The 21,269-nt window shown below is 37.0% G+C and overlaps 1 long non-coding RNA gene across 1 annotated transcript; it reads left to right on the plus strand.

Moving 5' to 3' along the window:
• Positions 1-3,496: 3,496 nt before the first annotated feature.
• Positions 3,497-19,820, plus strand: LOC136036610 (uncharacterized). Its single transcript, XR_010619753.1, has 3 exons — positions 3,497-3,742; positions 5,827-5,972; positions 19,710-19,820. It is a non-coding gene; the product is annotated as an uncharacterized LOC136036610 (long non-coding RNA).
• Positions 19,821-21,269: the final 1,449 nt, after the last annotated feature.

Genomic DNA, 21,269 nt, shown 5'->3' on the forward strand with positions numbered 1-21,269 from the left:
CCCTTGCTGTGAAGCAAGAAATATCTGCTCAGCTGGCAAGGGTCTCATGAAGGTGCTGACTTCTCTAATTGCCTCCTATTTTTGCTAAAATTATTATTGTCTTTGCCGAAAAAGGAATTGGTGAAGATTTTCCTTTCCTCTACACGTGTAAAGTTAAGACAAAAAGAACATTTTAAGCAAGAAAATTGAAGAATATCAAAGATATAAAAACAACAAACCCATAAAGAACTTGAATAATATATATATATATATATATATATATATATATATATATATATATATATATATATATATATATATAAACATATATACATTATATATATATATATATATATATATATATATATATATATATATATATATATATATATATATATATATATATATAATTCAAATTCTTTATGGGTTTGTTGTTCTTAAAATCTTTGATATACGGACATGCGTTTTATTCAGCTGATAGAAGAGCTGTAATGGTGGTTCTGTTATTGTTATGGTGTATCAAATAAGATATGAAGTGAGGTTATCAGTTGGTTTGGTGCGGAATAAGGGGCTAAGTAGGGCTGTGTCCTACCCCGTTTGTATAAATTATTTGATGGACTTTATCCTAAGAAAAATAGAAAAGGTTATGGAAGCACATGGCATCAAATGCGAAGGTACGACTCCTAGATCTAGATAATTCAGACGATTTGAGTATCTAAGATGAAAATGTTTGCGAATTGAACGGATTATGGAGGTTTTGGGAGCTCAGGATGCAAGAATAAGTTTGAAAATTAATATTAAGAAGAGTAAACCGCTTAGACTAGGAATAAATGAGGGTGAAGAGATGATATTAGGTAACGAAAAAATTGGACATCGGGATAGATCAACGTAGCTGATTAGTACGAACAAAGATCAGAATATTGGAAGTCACAGTAGTGGGGTCCTTGGTTAATTTTGGTTCTGAAACTTGGGGGCTTCTAAGGCTGAGCAGGGTTAATGTTTTTCTAAAGATTTTTCAAAATAATGTTTCATTTGTTTGACTGACCGTATATCAAACAACAAGCTGTACGGAAAAATGGTTTGATATTGGTTTCTTGGGCTGTAATGAAGGAAAACGAGAAGTAGGTCGCCCCCTAATGGGGTGGAAAAAGGCTATAAGAAAAGATTTAAAGGATATTGGAACGACATGGAAGGGGCTAAAAATGAGCTTTTAAATAGATTAGTGGAGGGAAGAGGAGTCTGAGCAGCTGTATTCGTCTCGCTCGGCTTGGTGCTGCAGTGCGTTATTTATAGTAGACCTAGTAAGGGTAGTAATTACAAATTCGAGGCTCCAATCTTAAATTGAGCTTTTTAAAGTAGAAAAGAGTTTGTACCTGTTCCTACAGTTTACATGTTTCATAAATTGATTCCAATAATACCAGCTTCTGATGGAAATTCAATACCATTTGTGAAATATATACTATTGTGTTTTGTTTTGCTTTTTTTGTACATTCCGTTATGAGCTTTAAATTTTGTCTAAGCTCAAAAACAAAAAAGCTGAGAAATCCTTCATTAGAAACTATAGTGGAAACCGGATATAATCTGTGAAACATGCAGGCTACATATCGTGTTAGGAAACTAAATTGACAATTTTAGTCTCATATATGTACTTTCTTACTTCAAAAACTTTTACGTGCAAGTTCCGATGAAAATCAAGTATCATTAGCATGGAAATAGCTTTAGCACAGTCATATCTCATAGCCTCGGAATAGTCATTAGGATATAATTGAGATTCTTCAGATGCTGGTGGTGCGCAAGGCGACTATTTGTTGTCGACGACAACAAATTATCAGGCCTCAGAAACCCAAAATTTGGACGTAAATGCAAATTGGATATATATATATATATATATATATATATATATATATATATATATATATATATATATATATATATATATATATATATATAGCTTTGAATATATATAGCTTATTATATATATATATAGCTTTGAAATGCAAATTGGATATAAATATATATATATATATATATATATATATATATATATATATATATATATATATATATATATATATAGCTTTGAATGATGAAGAGTTATGTGAAAGGGGTGTTGTGGGAAGAAAGTTTTCGAGATATTTGTTGGTGGAAGGGGAGAAGATCCGTCGACCAAATTTTCACTCTTACATAATTGCAAAACACACCATTAGCCCTTAGTTTGTAGATTATGAATAGGCGTCTGATCCGTCCGATAGAAGAGCTTTAATGAAGGTTCTATTATGTAAGTTATAGCAGAAAAATACATCAAAGCGATTAGTGTTATGTATGAGAACAATATTGTTGCGGTGGGAAATGAGATTAGTATCTGATTTGGTATTGAATCAGGAGTTAAGGAGGGTTGTGTTTGGGTTAGTAGCTGGTTTGGCCTTAAATCATGACTTAAGAAGCGTTCTATCACCATTTATATGGATCATTTCGGTGAAATTTGTCCTACGATTATGCAGATTACGCAGAAGATCCGAGTGTCCAAGATAAATTTTTTTTTAGCAAAGTGAATTAATTTTACGGGTTTGAGAGTTTGGTGTACAAGAGTAGGTTTGGGAATTAGTCTTAAGAAGACCGAGTCGTTTAGACTAGGAATGAGAGAAGAATGAACCAAATGAAGAGGTGATGCTGGACAACGAGAACTTGCATGGGTAGCGTTATTAGGTAAAGATGGCGGAAGAAGTGACGTTGCTTTCGCACTTGAAAAAAGTTCGGAAGACAGAGTGGGATTTGTTAGATTTTTCCACAGGAATTGCTTATGAACAGTTTTAGGCCCCTGTTTGACTTACAGTATATCAAACAACAAGATGTGCGAAAAGTGTGGTTCTATTCTCTTTTCTGCGGATATAATGATAGAAAGATTAAGATGGCTAGGACATGTTTTACGGAAGAATGATGATAGACTGCTAAAGATTGTTTGTTTTGGTCATCCATCTAGGGCCAGACGAAATTTAAGTCGTCCTCGAATGGGTTCGGAAGATGTCATAATGGTGGACTGTGAAGATATTGGACCTTCTTGGGAGGGATAGAGACTGAAGCTTTGGATAGACTTGGACTAAGGAGGAGCTTCCGCTGTTATGTTGGCCTCTGGATGCTTGGCGTTGCATTGAATTGTTACTAGTTAGTAGTATTATTTGTTGGTTTTTACTCAGATCGTGCACACAGATTTTTTTAGGCGTGTGTTTCTAATGATTTTTTCTCTAGCTTGATAATCTTTGAATTATTTTTATTTGAATCGGGGGCAAATCTGTTCATGTTGCAATTGTAGTGGAATCTATACTCTAATATGCGCCACTGGGTTTGTACGCTACGTTCAAAACTAATGTGTGTAGCTATTGCAAGTAAACATATGCTACTCTGTTGAGCCAAAAAAAAATTTGGTGATTAACCATTATGCACTGAAAGGGATTTAGTTGGAAAATTTGGGGTATAGGAAGCATTGTGGTTTTTCTCAAGTTAATTTTTTTTTTTCAGATATATCAACAGATGATGACAGCACTTCTAATCAAGGGGGTAGCTCTGTTAGCACTCCAGAAAGGGATAGAGCTGCCAGAAGACAGAAACCTCAGGGACAAGAGACACTTCCTTGCGTTCCTGGAAACATTGATCAGCTGCCTCTTCTTCAGCCTCGGCCCTTGCCAACGTTACCTCCTCCTCAGTTACCTCCAAAGCCAGGATCCGTGCTGCAAACTCGACCATTGCCCCCTAAGCCAACGGAAAGGTACGGTACTCTCAGCTTGAACGCTTCTTTAAATTTAGTCAAAACTGGCGAATCAGAATATCGTCCAGAAAATTGTGGTTCTGGAAACTTCGAAATTATGGTAGAAAGTGGCAGCACTGGCTTGTTTCAATATACACTAAAGCACACTTTTATGCACTAAATCTGGTGGCTAACGTTAGGTATTACAAAAAAAAAAGAAGCTTAATCACTCTGTTACTTAGTTTTCATTGGGAATAAACCTAAAGTTAACTGTTTCTCCGGAGTTTTGCGTATAAACTCAATACAAAATGTTCGGCAAATGTAAGGTAGAACCTGGACCTTCAAAAAATTTGTTTCTTCACATTACGCGTATGTTCGGATTTTATGCTAGAAAGCAGGCAACAGTTTTTTGTTTTTTTTTTTGTTTTTTTTTATGATGCCCAGGAATATTATCAAACCGTTCATCCTTGTCCTTGTTACCGGTAAATAATGAAAGATTCTTGCCAATAGTAACTGTTTCTAAAAAAAAAAAAAAAATAAAAAAAAATAAAAAGAACAAGAGTTTGATAGCAATTCTACGCATTGAAAAAGTTTGTTTTTGTTTTCTAACTACGTAAGATTCCTTAATTTTTTGGCACAAGAAAATTTTAGATAATAGAAAAACTCCCAAAAAAAGTACGATCTTGATTGAAATCACTTCATGAAATTCAGTATTTCTGAGAACTATTGAGCGGAGGTTTTAGGTCCTTATTCCCAAAAAAGAGACCTTTATATTTTTCGTCAGAATTAACGTCACGAATGCGTGTTTTTTCTTTTATTCCCTAGGCGCGATGCTATTGAACCAATAGTCATAGAACGCTGGTAGAGGACTTTTGCCTTGTTTAATATGAGAATTTACTTGGTTTTTATACCGAGAAAAGTTAAACCTCTGTTTAACTAGGATAATTTTTTTTCATTGTCCTCGTATGGTTTTTGTTTTTGCTAACTTTTTGTGATCTTTTTAAAATTGCGGCAATATTCAATTGTGTGTTTAGTTATAAGTGTAATTGTATTGTTCATCAATCGCATGAGGGAAAACTATCTTTAAAAGAACATTTGTCATTTGTTGTTTTGAATGCATCTTAGCCTATAATGAAAACAAAAGAAGAGAAATTAAAGAGGGTATACTTAAGGCAAAATTTGCTACTGGAATTCAACAGCGGCCTTGTAAATATATAGTTGCTACGATGCATCACAATTCAGCAGATTTGGATGTCCCGTGGGAGGGCCTGTAGTGGTCCATGGCTTTTTATCCATGTTAATTCACATGAACATTTTTTTGGTTTTTACAAAGAGCAAACTTTTAGAACGGCGATCATTGGTGGCAAACCGAGCCAATTTTAACCAAGTAATGTAGTAAATTCCTGGGTTGGCTTCTGAATTTTTCAAAGATCTGCCAGACTAAAAGATTATTTCACATTTATAAAAGTGCTAACAAGTTAAATTGTTAGAAAGTTTTTACAGAATTATAGCTCAACTTAGCTAATTGGTAGAAATACTCTAATCTGGCATCAAAGACTCTATACCATCAAACTTCAGGCTCGGGACACGCCTTGACCCGCCCAGGTTTCTTTAAAGTAACTCAAAATTGTTTTTATTGGAACAATTTGAGCCTCTTATCCGCCAAATTCAGGAATCTCCGAAAACAAACGCTATACAGTAGTGACAAAAAGATCGCCTGATTTAATGAAGTTGAACTAATAACTGTGAGACTATATGATCAAGGCTGAACCTCTGTAACCTATGTATGTTTGCGGTTTGGATCTTTTGGTAGCTAATGACCTAGGACATTGAAAAGGCAGAACTTTAATTTACGCGGAGGATCAATCATAACACAAGTATTCCGCTAGAGATCGTGTTCTTTGTTGTTAGCGGATTGACTTGTTTTTCTATGTTTATTCTGGTCTGTTCTTAACTAAGTTGGAAACTAGGAAAATCAACTTCCTTGGAATGATTTCGATTAATCTCTTTAAAAACTTTCTGATATCAATGTTAGATGATATAAAAGATTTTTCTTTAAAATAAATGTTTTGAAGATTAATAAGGTTGCGTCATGTTTTTTCCAGGTTAAACGGGTTATCGCTCAATTATTGGCATGAAGAATCAAGTCCCAGGGCGTCCCCTACTCCTCACTCTCTTGAAAGGAGGAATAATATTCATCGTTCTCAGGAAATAGGGGATCTTTCAGACCTTCTACAGAATATTCGACCATGTAAGCTTTCTATCTTTATATTATCTATTTGTGCATGGACTCGATTCTTTTTTACTTTTTTTTAGTGAGACTGACAGTTTCAAATGTGTCATGACTTATTTAAATTGGACGATTTTTAAAAAACTCATATATCTCTTTTTTTTTTATGGGGAGCAAATTCCGGTTTTGGAGTTAACTACAGTTGATTGACGTCAGGTACACATGCATATAATTAAAGAAGGGGACAAGGCGCCGAAATAGGTTTTCTATATTTAAAGTAAAAGTAAATGCAGAATAAATTGTAAAAAACATCAAAATATTGGGGGGGAGGGGGGATAGGACCAAAATAATCCCCCGAAGCAAAACGAGTATAGGACTCAAGAACGAAAGTTGTTATTTTACTCTAAAGAGTCTTCTACTGGGTCCCTATCCATTGTCATTAACGTAATCTTCTATTGACGCAATGTTACAAGATGAAATTCTTTGAGGTAGGATCTGCCGAATCCAGTTTTTCAGGCATAGTTTTCAGAAAATACTTGTCTGTTAGAATCAGATTAGAACTTTTTTTTTTTGCAAACTGAAAGCTAAACAACAAGGGCGCCGGCACAAAATTTTCCAGAGTTGGGGGGCAAACGCTAAAATATCAGTGGTAGTTGGGGGAGAGGGAACATGATCTAAAAGGAAATATCACATTCGTTTTTTTATTATTTACCACAATTTTCGATCTTTTGAAAAAATATTCTAATTAAAAAAATTAACTATGCGAACTTAGATGCCTTTATTCCTTGCGAAACCAGGATTTGAACCATGGTAGAGGTTGTTCCCGGAACCCCTAAAAGTCATAGAAGCTTAACGGAAATTATACCATCAGATTCAGCATATCAGAGAACCTTACTGTATAAGTTTCAAGCTCCTTTCTACAAAAATGTGGAAATTTCTATTTTTTGCCAGAGGGCAGATCACGGATGCGCGTTTGTTTGTCTGTTTTTTTTTTATGGCACTTGGTATTTACCAAGTGACATATAGCGATCGTAAATTCTGTCGGTCTGTCTGTCCCGGTTTTGCTAGTTTAGGTACTTTCAGATAAGCTAGGACGATGAAATTTGGCAGGCGTAAAGGATATCATGTCTTAGAGCTCTTATTACAATTTCCGACCGGATATGGTGACATCGGGAGGAGTTGGAGGGGAAAACCGGAAATCTCGGAAAACGCTTAGAGTGGAGAGATCAGGATGAAACTTGATGAGTAGAATAAGCAAAAGTCGTAGATATGTGATTGATGTAACCGGTCTGGATCCGCTCTCTTTGGGGGAGTTAGGGGGTGGTCCAGTGCTTTGGCGAGTTCGGTGCTTCTGGACGTGCCAGGACGATGGAAATTGGTAAGCGTGTCAGGGACCTGCTCAAATTGACTTGATAAAGTCCGTTTTCCCCGATTCGACAATTTGGGGGACTGAAGGGAGAGGAAAAAAGTTGAAAAAATGAGGAATTTTTAACTTACGAGGCAAGTTAATTTGACAGGGCCCATCCTTTAATTATAATTAGTTTAAAACAAAAATTTACACAAAAGTATGTTTTTCAAAGAAAATTAAAGCGCTCCATTAAACAAAAAGGAAAACTACCACAAATCAACCGTCAATAAATAAATGAAACCCAGAACGAATTGCAATTGCAATAAATAACTGAGTCATTCTTAAAACGAGCAGAAATTAACGTGAAGAGGGCTGAAGCCCCTCATGCCTTCTGAACACCAGCACCGATAAATCGCTGTGTAGCACGTAAATTTGGGCATTTGTAGCACTTTCGAACTGACTGTGGTGGCAACCCTGATTAGAAAACTGTTTGAGTCTGCCGCTTCATTTCTTGCAAGTAGAAAAATGATTCTACTTACAAGTAGAAGTAGAGAAATTAAATGCTGAATCTAAGAATATTGTTTTTAGTTGATAAATTGCTAATAGTGACCTAGAGCCCTATCTATCAGGAATTTATCATTTCCTTTGTTTAAATATTGTGACAAATTATAATAAGCAATTTTTAGAGATTTTTTATTATTATTTATTTCAAGAATAATGATTTTATTGTAAATTAAGCTGCTGCTTGTTTTAACTTTACTGCAGAGTTTAGAAAGGCATTATACTTTTTCGGGAGGATGGGGAACAACATAATTATAACGAAGTGCTACTTGTACTCTTTGATAACTTTGACAGTTTGTCAACTTCATTAAAAAATTGATAAACCTGCCCCAATAGCATGAATTTCTATTGTGCCCATGGCTGCAGCTGAAGAGATGCATAGCACATTCTCAGTATATCTAAATGGATTGGCTACTGGAGATATTCGAGCAGCCGAAGCGTATCTGATACGTTGTTCTCTGTACGAGTAACCGATGATTCAATACACTTGTCGCTTGTCATATAGGTTTGTCACTAGTAAAAAGATTAAATTAAAACGTTGATTTGCATTCAAATTGGCCTGGCCGATGCCCATACAGCTCTTTGGACGTCAAATAATCCCCGGCCTCTTTTCCAGCCTGTGCGTGTTTTGAAATTCTTCATCCAAGACCAGCTCAATTGCTAGATTGGGGAGCACCCCTGCCCAGTTCCTATCGCTTCGCCGAATCATAAATATCGTCTGAACTTTTCTGATTGTTTTGAACATTTTTTATGTTTGTTTCTGAGCGAAGATTACACAAATTAAGATTCCAACTTTTCTTCCACCTCTGATCTCGCTTGGGATGAAATGGAGTAGGCTACTAAGTGATAGAATCTTTGATCCCGATGCCATTTTTGCTCTCCCTGGATTTGAATTAGTAGGAAATAACCATTCAACCACAAAATATTGCTGAAATTTAAATTTTAGATATCCCCCCTTTCTTTCCCCCAAAAAAGGGGTTCTGCACAGGCGATTTCAATCGATTTTAGATATGTTAATCAGCAAGTTTTGGAACATCTTGCATTGGTGGGCGATACTGCACAAAATTAAGATTATGATTCACCCCCTTCCCTTCTCGTTTAGATGGAAAATATGGTACTAAATCGTGAAATATTTCGATTCTAATGTTATTTTCAGTCTTCTTGGCTGTAAATTAATAGGATATGATTTTTCAATCCTGGAAATATTGCAGAAATTAAAATTCGAGATCCTTCCTTTTCCCCGCTTCCTGGAAAAATTGGTATTTCTGGACGGATGATTTTGGCTGATTTGGATGATATGTTGTTAGGACAATTTTTCTGAATATTTTGGTGCCCAATAAGATTTCTGTTAAACAAATGCCGAGGTTTACCCTTTTTTTCGTAGTTTTGCTGGGCTATCTTATCAGAAACCGTTCTTGCTTTTGTACCCCTCTATGTATAGCTAATGCATACAGCGTACTTGTATACAAGGGGACAATCCCTCTAAGGTTTGTTCAAAGGACCCTCTAGGAATACTCGAGCAAAGATGAACGAAGTTTGTTGGCCAATAAGTCACTCTTGTTAGTTCATCTTCCACTTCTCTTAATGGAGATCTATATAACACTTTCATTCTAAAGATCAGGTGCGTTGTTTGGGTAGGAGGTAGTTGTCCCCAATAGTGCGGAGAAAAAAAATACTTGTATATCCCATATCTTTAGACTATCCATTATGCCCCCCCCCCCCCAAAAAAAAAAATTCTGGAGATTCGCACCTGCTAAAGATCTGGACTATATGTAAGGGTCCATACACAAGAACCTGAAGTAGGGGATCTTCTAGACTTCAATAACATATACAGTATACAGTAAAAATAAAATAGGGTGAAATTTCCAAGTTCTGATTGGTAGGGGAGGGGTATATTTCCTAAAACTCTATTCCTATATACTTGCCTGATATGCACCTATGCTGATAATCTCACCTGGTAAATTGTGCATACCGATGCCGTATTTAGAGACGTATTGATAATAGAACATGAACTGTAAGTTTCATCTGTCGCTAAGAACAAATGTAATCGCCGCGTATTTACTACTTTCGAATAGTTGTCCATTTTGTTTTTATGATTCCATGTTGACACTTGAGACAAATCCGGCATAGGAATTATGAAACCTGTTTTATTTTTCATTTAAAATCTTTTTCGGTATCTTGAAAAAACAAAATATATGAGCTATTGTAGTCGCAATGATGTCCATGTCCATGTCACAGTTGATCCATATCTTGGGAAATAGCAGTACAAGTTTAGCGCCTATGGACAAAAAAAGAGAAGAAAGACTACTTCTTGTCTATGACATTCTTTAGTTTATAGCTTAGTTATGAAGAATAGATTAAAATTTGAATTCCAGTTATATTATTGAATGTGAAATGTCATTTTAAAGATAATTTCTTTTTTTATTTTGTCCGATTTGTTTTCGAATAATGACCCTGCGGTTTACTTAACTGTGTATATTTTGTTTGATGGGATAATCAATTGAAATCCCAACTGGGTTTCCAACAGTTCGTGGTAACGAATTGTAAGTAAGAAGCGATGTGGCTCAATAGTAACCGAAACTCTAAAAAACATAGTCTTGGTAACAATGGATACAGCAAAAGAATCAAATTTGATGCTTATTCAGAATATATATAAGTTATCAAGCTTTTAATGTTACCCGTCAAAAGTTGCGAGCCTGTAAAAATTTGCCCAAGTTTTGTAAAAGGGTGGATTACTCCCAAAACATCAAGTGATCTCAATGAAAATCATACCAACAGATTTAGTATATCAGAACTTTCTGTTTAGGTTTCAAGCTCCTATGTCAAAAATGTGGAATTTTGCATTCTTTGCCTGAAGAGAACACGGGTGCGTGTTTCTTTATTATTGTTTTTTCCAATTTTCCAATTTCTTTTGGAATTCTGCATTCTGAAGAAGCAAGATTACGGATGTGTGTTTCATCAATTTTTTTCCCAAGGGTTATAATGTCGAACCAGTTATTCAAGAAGCTCGTGAGAGGCCCATGCTCATATTTCCCAGATTTTTCCGGTCATAATTTTGAGAAAGCCATTTTGTTCAGTATAGTCGAAAGATCTAATGACTATCTCTTTGAGGATGACTTGACCCCCGACGGCCGCCGGGGGAAGGGGTAAGAAACTATGAACTTTGTCCATTGTTTACATGTGGTATTGGCTATTGGGAAGCATACAGACATTTTCAGAGGGAGGGGATTTTCTGGCCAGGGGGTTACGTGGGAGGATCTTTCCACGGAGCAATATTTTTGCAGGGGAAGATATTTTCCATGGAAGGTGGAGGGGCTGGATTTCCCGACATTATTTGGAAAACGGTCAGAAGTTGAATTAAAAAAAAAGTTTTTTTCAACTGAAAGTAAGAAGCAACATTAAAATTTAAAACACGCATAAATTATTGCATATATGAGGAGGTTGCTCCCTCCTCAATACCTCAGTATTTACGCTAAAGTGTGCATTCTTGTTCCAATTGTTTAACAATGACTCGTGAAACACAAGGAACCTTTAACTAGGTTTAATAAATTTTTTTTTAAGAGTCCAAAATTGAGAAGCGCGAAGAACGCGGTGAAAAGAAGAGAAAGAGCGCGGTATTGAGGAGGGGAAACCCCTTCATGTACGCAGTAAATTTCTATTTGTTTAAGTTTTATTGTTGTTCCTCACTTTCATTTGATTTTGTTTGTATTTATAACTTGAAAGAATCGAGGATTAGTTATGAATCCTCTTCGATCGCTCATCGATTGCTTTTGAACCCCTCACCAATACTCAAATGTCAAAATGTTTTAGCAGGGACTTTGTTTATGCCAATATATCTTCTTTTTTTTTTTTAAAACCCAAGAGTTTCTTGGGATTAACGACCGAATTTATTTGGATGAAGGGTAGCTTACCTATTTACGGACATAAAACCCATTACTCTTTCTGCTACCATTACTACAATCAAAAACATTTTGGAGCCAAGGAGCATCATTTGCGTTGTTACTGAAAATGATTTTGTATTTCGAGTAGTGTATTTTTTATTTGTAATAACATCAGCAACAATACAACAACAAACAAGAGCTGAGAGCTCATATGGTACTTGTGACGAGGTCAGAAGAGCCAAGAGCTCATATGGCATGAGCTATAGAATAATTCTAAGAATCAATAGATTGATTTAAAAGAAAATTCAGATGCTTAATGCCGGTCGGGATTTAAAATAAGAGCTCTGAGACACGAGTTCCTTCTAAATATCAATATTAATTAAGATCCGATAACCCACTCGTAAGTTAAAAATACCTCATTTTTTCTAATTTTACCTCTCCCTTCAGCCCCCCAGATGGTCGAATCGGGGGGAAAATGACTTTATCAAGTCAATTTGTGCAGGTCCCTGACACGGCCTACAAATTTTTCATCGTGCTAATACCTCCAGAAGCACCGAACTCGCCAAAGCCCTGAACCCCGCCCCCTAAATCCCCCAAAGAGAGTGGATACGGTCCGGTTACTTCAATCATGTATCTACGACAATTGCTTATTCTACCCACCAAATTTCATCCCGATCTCTCCACTTTAAGCTTTTTCCAAGATTTCTGGTTCCCCCCTCCAACTCCCACAATGTCACCAGATCTGGTCGGGATTTAAAATAAAAGCTCTGAGACATGAATTCCTTTTACATATCAAATTTCATGGAGATCCGGTCATCCGCTCGTTAGTTAAAAAAAACCTCAATTTTTCTAATTCTCTCCTCTCCCTTCAGTCCCCCAAATGGTCGAATCGGGGAAAACAACTTTATCAAGTCAATTTGAGCCGAATTAATACTTAATTTTTCATACTTAATTAATTTTTCTGAATTAATACCCCTCCCCCTCAACTTCTCCAAAAAGAGTGGATTCAGTCCGGTTATGTCAATCACGTATCAAGGACTGGTCCTGATTCTTCCCACCAAGTTTCATCCCGATCTCTCCATTCTAAGCGTTTTCCAAGATTTTCCGTTTCCCCCTCCAACTCCCCCCAATATAAACAGATACGGTCGGAATTTAAATAAAATCTGTGAGACACGAGGTCCTTCCAAATATCAGATTTCATTAAGATAGGATCACCCATTCGTAAGTTGAAAATTACCTCTTTTTTCAATTTATCCTCTCCCTCAAGCCCCCAGATCGTCGAATCGGGGAAACGACTGTATTGAAGTCAATTTGTGCAGGTTCCTCACATGCTTACCAATTTTCATCGTCCTAGCACCTCCAGAAGGACCTAACTCGCCAAAGCAGTGGAAATCCCCCCTCCTCCCAAAGAGAGCAGATCCGTTCCAATTATGTCAATCACGCATCTAGAACTTCTGCTTATCCTTCCCATCAAGTTTCAACCCTATCTCTCCACTCTAAGCGTTTTCCAAGATTTCCGGTTTCTTCGAAGAGTCCCTTTTCCCCTCCAACCGCCTGTGTTACTGGATCCAATTTGAATTAAAAATGGAGTATCTGACGCGTAAGATCCATCTGTATATCAATTTTCATTAAGATCCGATCACCCATTCGTTAGAAAAAGATACCTGAATTTTCACGATTTCCAAGATTTCCGGTCTCCCCCTCCAACTCCCCCAATGTAACCGGATCTGGTTGGGATTTAAAATAAAAGCTCTGAAGCACAGTATCCTTCTAAATATCAAATTTCATGAAGATCTGATCACCCGTTCGTAAGTTACAAATACCTCATTTTTTATAATTTTTCCGATTTACCCCCCCCCCCCCCCCCCCCCAACTCCCCAAAGAGAGTAGATCCAGTCTTGTAATGGTAGTCATGTATCTTGTACTTGTGCTTATCCTTCCCAACAAGTTTCATCCTGATCTCTCCACAACCGAGTGGATCCGTTCCGGTTATGTCAGTCACGTATCTAGGGCTTGTGCTTAAGTTTCTCACCAAGTTTCATCCCAATCCTTCCACTCTAAGCTTTTTCCAAGACCCTCCAACTTCTCCTAATGTCACCGGATCCGGTCGGGATTTCAAATAAGAGCTTTGAGAGTATGAAACTTGGAACCCCGTCGAATCGGGAAAACGGCTATTTCTAATTCAATCTGGCCTGGTCCCTGATACGCCTGCCAACACGCTTATCTGGAAGTGCCTAAACTAGCAAAACCGGGACAGAGAGACCGACAGAATTTGTGATCACCATATTTCACTTGGTGCCACAAAAAAGTACCATAAAAATTCTATCTCACTGTTAATAAAGGCGTATAAATAAGGTTGGTGGTACCTAACCCTTTCTTCTTTCCCAAAATCTACAAACGGCATGGATGGTATTTGCATTTTATTCAAAATGGTGTGGTTCATTCTCAAAGCATCAGTAACGGCAACAACAACAATTACAAAAAAACGAAAAAAGGTCACCTTAATAACCAAAATTGCTGAAAAAAATAACGAAAGTAGACTGGTTGACAAATGTATAATGATATTAATTCGTGGAAATCTCAGCAACCTTTGATTTATTAATGTTGATTTTTTTATTTCAATAAAAAAATTTAAATATTATTTTTTTTTTGTGATATAGAAAATATTTATAAAATTAACTGTTTTAGAAAATAATTCGTCCTTTTTTTCCTAGTAAAGTGCAAATGACGCTCTGGCCTTTAGACCGCTTGTTTGTATGTGTTAAGATCTATCTTTTCCATATGCCATATAAATTGTGAACCTATCAAAAAAAATAAAAAAAATAAAAAATCAAACTATCAAACATCAATCAAACAAAAAAGAAAAAAAAGTTCCATTTTTGGGCATCAAAAGACAATGCAGCCGAAATTAATTTCAAATTTACTTTTTCTATTGGGGTCTACCGGACCAAGAAACTTATGAATGTCATTTTATAGCTAATTGACGAGATGAAATATAAGGAGCATCTGAAACACGTATATTATACCCCTACATCTCCTCCTAAATAAAACATTTGAGTCTCCCCAGCCTCCAAACACTCCGAGAGTTTCAGGTCAATCTCTATCTGTCGTTCTTTAGTTGACTGAATAAACCGTGGATACATTGCTCCTCTCAATTTGACTTTGTCTTTCTTCCATAGTTAAACTTCGAGAAAATATGTTATTGTGATTGTGATAACCTGGGTCCAAATGTTTTTTGTTCTACACCACTACTGAACTGGGAGTTTTTCCAGTCCATCGGAACTCATAGTATCAAAAATTTCAAATAGACTGGAGACCAAACTTCTAGACCCTTACTCTATGATCCCTTCCCCAAGTAAAAATTCATATTCTCTTTTTCCCTCCAAAACTCTGAAAGTTTCAATTGTATCCCAGAACATGAATTTTCTTCGATTACATGAGTTGAAGACAAACAATTTCGCCCCCGCTCTCCTCTGTTCCTTCTCCACAAGTAAAGTTTGAGGTCCATTTAGCCCACCAAAACTCCCTGAAGATTTCACCTTGATACTTTTAAGCCATTCCAATATATTATAAATACGCTATTTGATAAGCTCGTACCATATATTACCGTTTGGTATGCCTTGCTACTAAGACGTGAATGAAGTTAATTCCCAAGAGGAATCATAGTGCTAAACATTTAGCTGAACCGGACACAAACACTTTTAGCTGCTACCAGTCCCCGACACAAAGTTTGAAGTCTCTGCCCCTCCCGCTTTTCTTCACCTTCACTACTTGAAAGTTTCAGTTTCACCTCAGATCTATTTCCAAGGTGTAGAAGATATGGTATTTTGATATTCTGGATACATATAGGTCTTTTGATTTACTTATATCCTCTCTTCCAAGTTATAGTATGGAATTCTGCTACTCCCTTCTTCCAAACACTGCTCGAAAGTCTTAACTTGATAAGCCGAACCGTTCAAGAGACATTACAGACGTGCTGTTTTTATAACCTGGGAAAGCTTCTTTTGAATTACCTTGCTATTTAAACGTGCCAATATTATAAGCCCCATTGGAGCTTGTAGTGCAAAAATGTTTTGGTTGATCTGATTAAATAAACTTTTTAAGCCCTTCCCCCTCCCCTAAAGCAAAAATGTTCCTAAGGTTTTGTAGATGCGCCATCTAAGTAGCGAGGAGTGTCCTTGATTTACCTCGCTACGCAACCGTCTATGAATTATAAGTCCCTTAGGAGTTTATTTTGCAAAAGCGTTACTGTGTGGATTCTTTAGCTCCACCTCCCTCTCTCCAATATTAAATTTGATTTCCTCTTGCCCCATCCTGTCCTCTTCCTTTTTCCAATAGTGCCCAACAATTTCAACTCCATATCCATCAACTCAACTCAATTTGTTCCCAACAGTGTTGTGCCAACTACTTCTTTTTTTTACTTAAGTACAAGTACCAAGTACTCAGAGAAATTTCTAAAAATCTACTTAAGTAATAAGTACTTTTGAAAAAGTACTTCAGTACTTAAGTACTCAAGTATTTCGACTTTACTTCAGTATTTAAGTACTCAAGTACTGATTTTTTACTTACAGTAAATAACACGCACAACACTTCTTTAATATCCGTTTCCTTTCCAAGTAGACAAGATAAGCAAGATTCTGAAGAGAAATCGACCGCTTTTCAGAAAAACCAACAGTTTTCATGAAAGAAAGCAACTGGAATTTTACTTTAGTTACGATATAAAAAGAAAAGAATTTACAACGAACATTCATTACAGCTTCATCATAACTTAATCTCTTACTTGCTCCTTTCAACAGCAGAAGCTTTTCAAACATACCATCTCCGAGCATGTTTCTTTTTGGAGTAAAAATTCCACCACCTACCAAAAACAGTCGTTCTGCAGGTGCAGACGAAGGAATGATACAGTTGTACTTCCTGAAAACTTTCATTACCCTTGGGTACACTTTGAGCACAAATAGTTCCTTTCGCGTCTCATTCAAATATGACAAAACCTCCACCTTCACAGGATTGGTTTCACGGCCACTGTTGCCAGAGTTATCACGAGTAGTTTCTTCATCACTAAGATCAAACTATTCATCTCCAGACAATAAGCTACCTTTATAAGCCTAATAAATACTTCTGAAATCTTCGACCTTTTTTGCTTCGTCCATCAAGAGTTCAACCGCTACATACTTCTTGTTATCAGGAAACCACTTCAATTTGAAGAAAGGATAACTTGCCATGGCAATAAGATAGTCTCTTGCATTAAGAACTCTCTCATCCAGGATCGTGAGGAATCTTTTTTCGAGACCCACAAGTAGAGCGTGTACCAAAGGCTGGCACACTTTCGCCAAATCTTTTAGGTTTTTGAGGTTTATTTCAAACGATTTGAATGTAGGATAAATAGCACCGAAGTAGCATTTTTCCTCGCCCTGGAGAATGTCCAATGCCACTATTACTGGCTTCACAATTTTCATGTATTCTTCCAAAATTTCAACATCACGAGATGTTAGCCTTGTTTTTTGCAAAGCATCACATATGTCAGCAAGCTTTCCAATTCTGTGACAATCCATCAAAAGTTTGACACTGTCATGCCTCGAGTTCCACCTGGTTACCACAGGTCATATAAGCTCTTTGTCATATACCTCTTTCACCGCATTAGCAGCTTTTTAACTCTTATTCACGGCAGCCCAGTGAGCAATAGACTTCGAAAAAGCGGCGTGGTACTGCCTCTTATATGCAACATCGCAGAGGGCTTTACAGCATCGGTGGATACAAGCAGGTTAAGTGTGTGGCTGACACACCTGAAGCGTGGAGGAAGTTGGAAATACTCGGGGTCATCATGAGAATCAAGTGTCTCTCCAATGTTTGTAAAAGAGAATGAGCCATTCTGGCCTACTTTACCTTCATTTTGTTCATCACTGACTTGAACATCCTCATCGGAAACCATTGGATATTCCCTGAATGCCTTACTAAAGTTAGAGGCGTTATCAGTCAGAACCCATCGTACCTTTTCATCAGCTGCAATTTCGTACCTGGCAAATACGCCATTCAGTTGTTCAGTAATTCTGTCACGAGTGTGTGAGCCTTTGAACTGGAACAAGCAAGGGCATAAGATTTCTATTTCAATTCCTTATTGAGCAAGTGTGCAGTCATTCCCAAGTAGCTTTTGCTGTTGGCAGACCAAATATTTGTTGTCAAAGACATGTAGTCGGTGAGTTCAAGAACCATATCTTTCTGTACTTCAGCAAACTTAGCTTCAATTTGCATAGCTAAAGCTTTTCTTCCTGGAACCTTTGCACAAGCTGCAAGACCTGTTATCAGATTTTCGAACGACGGCTTCTGAACAGTGTACAGGGGTCGGATCTCATCCACAGTACAGTCCAGTACCTAATAATTCACTTTTGACTGTGCCAGTCTAAATGGTCTTGCAGCAAAGAAATCTCCCTTAATTTTTTAGAAGGTGAGCTATAATCAGGGCCAGTATTATCTTCTTTATCTTCAGCTTTAGACGACCCCAAAAGTGAGCCTACAAGTTCATAAGCCTCTGTGCTATTTGCTCTTTGATCTTGTTCAGCTCAGCAAACTTCTAGTAAACGAAAGGATGGGCAAACTCACCTCGAGATGTTTGTGGAAATGCGTTGTTGCATCCATGTGACCCTTCAGAATTTTGTTTGGGCAGTTTTTGCATGTGCCAGATACTGCACCATCCTTCTAAATTTTCCCATTTATCACAAAAAACTTCCCATTCAATATATATGGTAGTTCCGCCATGATAGCGTCCTTTTTTGAAATTTGGCGCCGGGCCAGGAGCTGCAATTCTCAAAGACTAAAATCCATTTATCCACTAATATATAGGCAGTTCATTTCGTCGCATTGCCCTGCGCCATGCCGGTATAATTTTCCTGTGCCATGAAGAAAGTACTTGAGTACTTAAGTACCCTTAAGTACTTCAATTTTCTACTTAAGTATAAGTATTAAGTACTTTAAATTTTTTTTACTTAAGTAGAGTACAAGTACTCAGATTTTTTACTTAAGTAATTACTTAAGTACTTTTACTTAAGTAATTCCCAACACTGGTTCCCAATGTATTGCTGACATGCTATGTCAAGGAATTGTATGCACATGGTATCTTTCGATTTACCTTTGCCTCTTCCCCCCCCCTCCAATGGACTTGCTCCCTTCTCTTTCGCAATACTCCCTCTAAGTTTCAACTGGATTCCTTAAGCCATTCCCGAGATATTGTAAATAATGTGAAGAGTGCATTGTGCATAGCATCTTTTGATTTGTTCGTGCATGCATCTTGTTCCCAGAATATGCTCTTGATACACTCTGGGAATTTTGGTCCTGGTGAATGATCCGTAAGAGCTCACTCAAAACACAGTAAAACTAATCAGGACATTGTTTCCCCATTTCCAAATACCATAACCGTGTCCTAATACCTCCCGCATTCCCTGTTCCCAACAGGATGAAAGGTTTTCTTAGCTCAGAGCGTGATTACAGAAAATGTGTTTCTAATCGGACACCCGGGATCAATTATATCTCCTTTTTTCATTACAAAACCCACATGTGAAAAATGAGCAACTTTAATAGTTTACTGCTGTTGCCCCAAGGGAACGGGGGAGAGTCTCGTCATCCCTGGAGGCATATTTGCTGAACCTTTTGGCTATGCTGAGTAAAATGCCTATCTCAAAATTTTAATTGTATATCTTATGGAATGTATCAGAAAGGCACGGGAGGGCGGATGGACGCCCTCTAATCACCTTCCAAATCGTATAAAGGGCACTAGAACGCCCAGCCTCAATTGCAAGAGCTCTGTCTACATTTTATAACCCCTCCCCCTCCCATATAAAGTGAAGAAAAAAATGGTGCATACGAGCAAGTTTGCACTTTACTTTACTAGTGGTACTTTTAGGTGTGTCTAAATTTTTGGATTAATTTTGGCTGTTTGTTCTTATGGCTCTGTGCATTTTCACTTTATTGTTTTAGTTGAAGACCCTCCAGATATTACTCATAATATTGGTGTGACTCGCCGGAATACAGCAGCTGATAGATTGGGCCACTATGGACAAATTGGGATGGTTGTAAACACTAATGGTAAGCAGTTCAGTTTTGACACATATTTCATCTAATTTTTAAACTGATCTAAAGGTTAAGTTGACTAAGACGTAATTTTGTGCCGTAATTTAATATGTAAAATTTTTTTGATTTCTAAGTTTAAAATTGCAATATTTATTATTTTTCCACCAATTTTGCTCAACAATTAATTGTAGCCCATCATTGTCTATATTGTATATCTTGGAAATTGTCAGTCGGATATCAAAAGGTCGTATCTGCATAATTCAACATTTCCGGAAGATCAAAAATTAAATTTCACAACTTTTTATATCCCCTCCGATAACCATAAAAATAATAATAAATAAATCAATTCGTTTTTGTTCTACGGTAGTTAGAGGGGAAATAAAAAGTTGTGTCGTTGTTTTTTTTTGCTCTTCTGAAAATTTACAATTATGGATATACGACCTTCTCCGACTTGCTAATTGTATTTTTAAGAGAAATGGCTGCCTGTTCATTTTTCTTCTTTGAAATCAATATGCAACTGCCAGAGGCAAAGAATTCCTCGAAAACGGTGGTAATGGTAAACTTCCATCGAACTTCTAAAAGACTTCAACGTGTATCTACATCGAAATCGTGGTCTGCTTTCTGCTGAGTAGATACGTATTTAATTAAGAGCTTTTAGTGTCAAAATTGCCTTTGCAGTTCTAAAGTTTCTGCGATTTTCTGCAACTATTTGATGATGTACCATCGAATACATTGTTCGCAAAAATTCTTGCTACTTATTCAATCTTGCTGTTATTTACATCTCTTTCCAGATTCGACCTTCTGGGGGGGGGGGGGGGGCGAGCAAAGAAGATAGTTGAGAAGAATTTTATTTGCCGATAAAACAAATGATTGTTCTTCTTAAGTATGGCTTTTGGTTTTAGGGTATGATTCTCGCTTAGGGTGTGAGAGGTCTCAGGTTGGAGTCCTGGGCCACCCCAATTTTTACAAATTAGAAATAATCGCATCCCCGATTCGACCATCTGGGGGGGTGGGGGGTGGAAGGACGGTTTACTCGGGAAAATTAAAAAAAAATGAGGCATTTTTAACTTGCGAACGGGTTATCGGATCTTAGTGGAATTTTAGATTTAGAAGGACCTCGTGTCTCAGAGCTCTTATTTTAAATCCAAACCGGATCCAGTGACATTGGGGGGGGGGGGGGTGAGCTAGAGGGGGAAACTGGAAATCTTGGAAAACGCTTAGAGTTGAGGGATCGTAATGAAACTTTGTGGGAAGAAGCTCTTGGCTCTTGACTCTTCCGACTTCGTCACAAGTGCCATGTGAGCTCTTGGCTCTTGTTTTTTTTTGTCAAATTTATCTCGAATCCTAACATTCGAAAACAACACAAGACACAAATTAGGTCATGGGAGGAGGTTTAGTTGCCCTCCCATCTTTACGGTCACTTAAAAAGGACACTTGAACAAAAAAAAAAAAAAAATAAATAAATAA

The sequence above is a fragment of the Artemia franciscana genome, chromosome 15, assembly GCF_032884065.1.
Source record: "Artemia franciscana chromosome 15, ASM3288406v1, whole genome shotgun sequence".
NCBI classification, from domain to species: Eukaryota; Metazoa; Arthropoda; class Branchiopoda; order Anostraca; family Artemiidae; genus Artemia; species Artemia franciscana.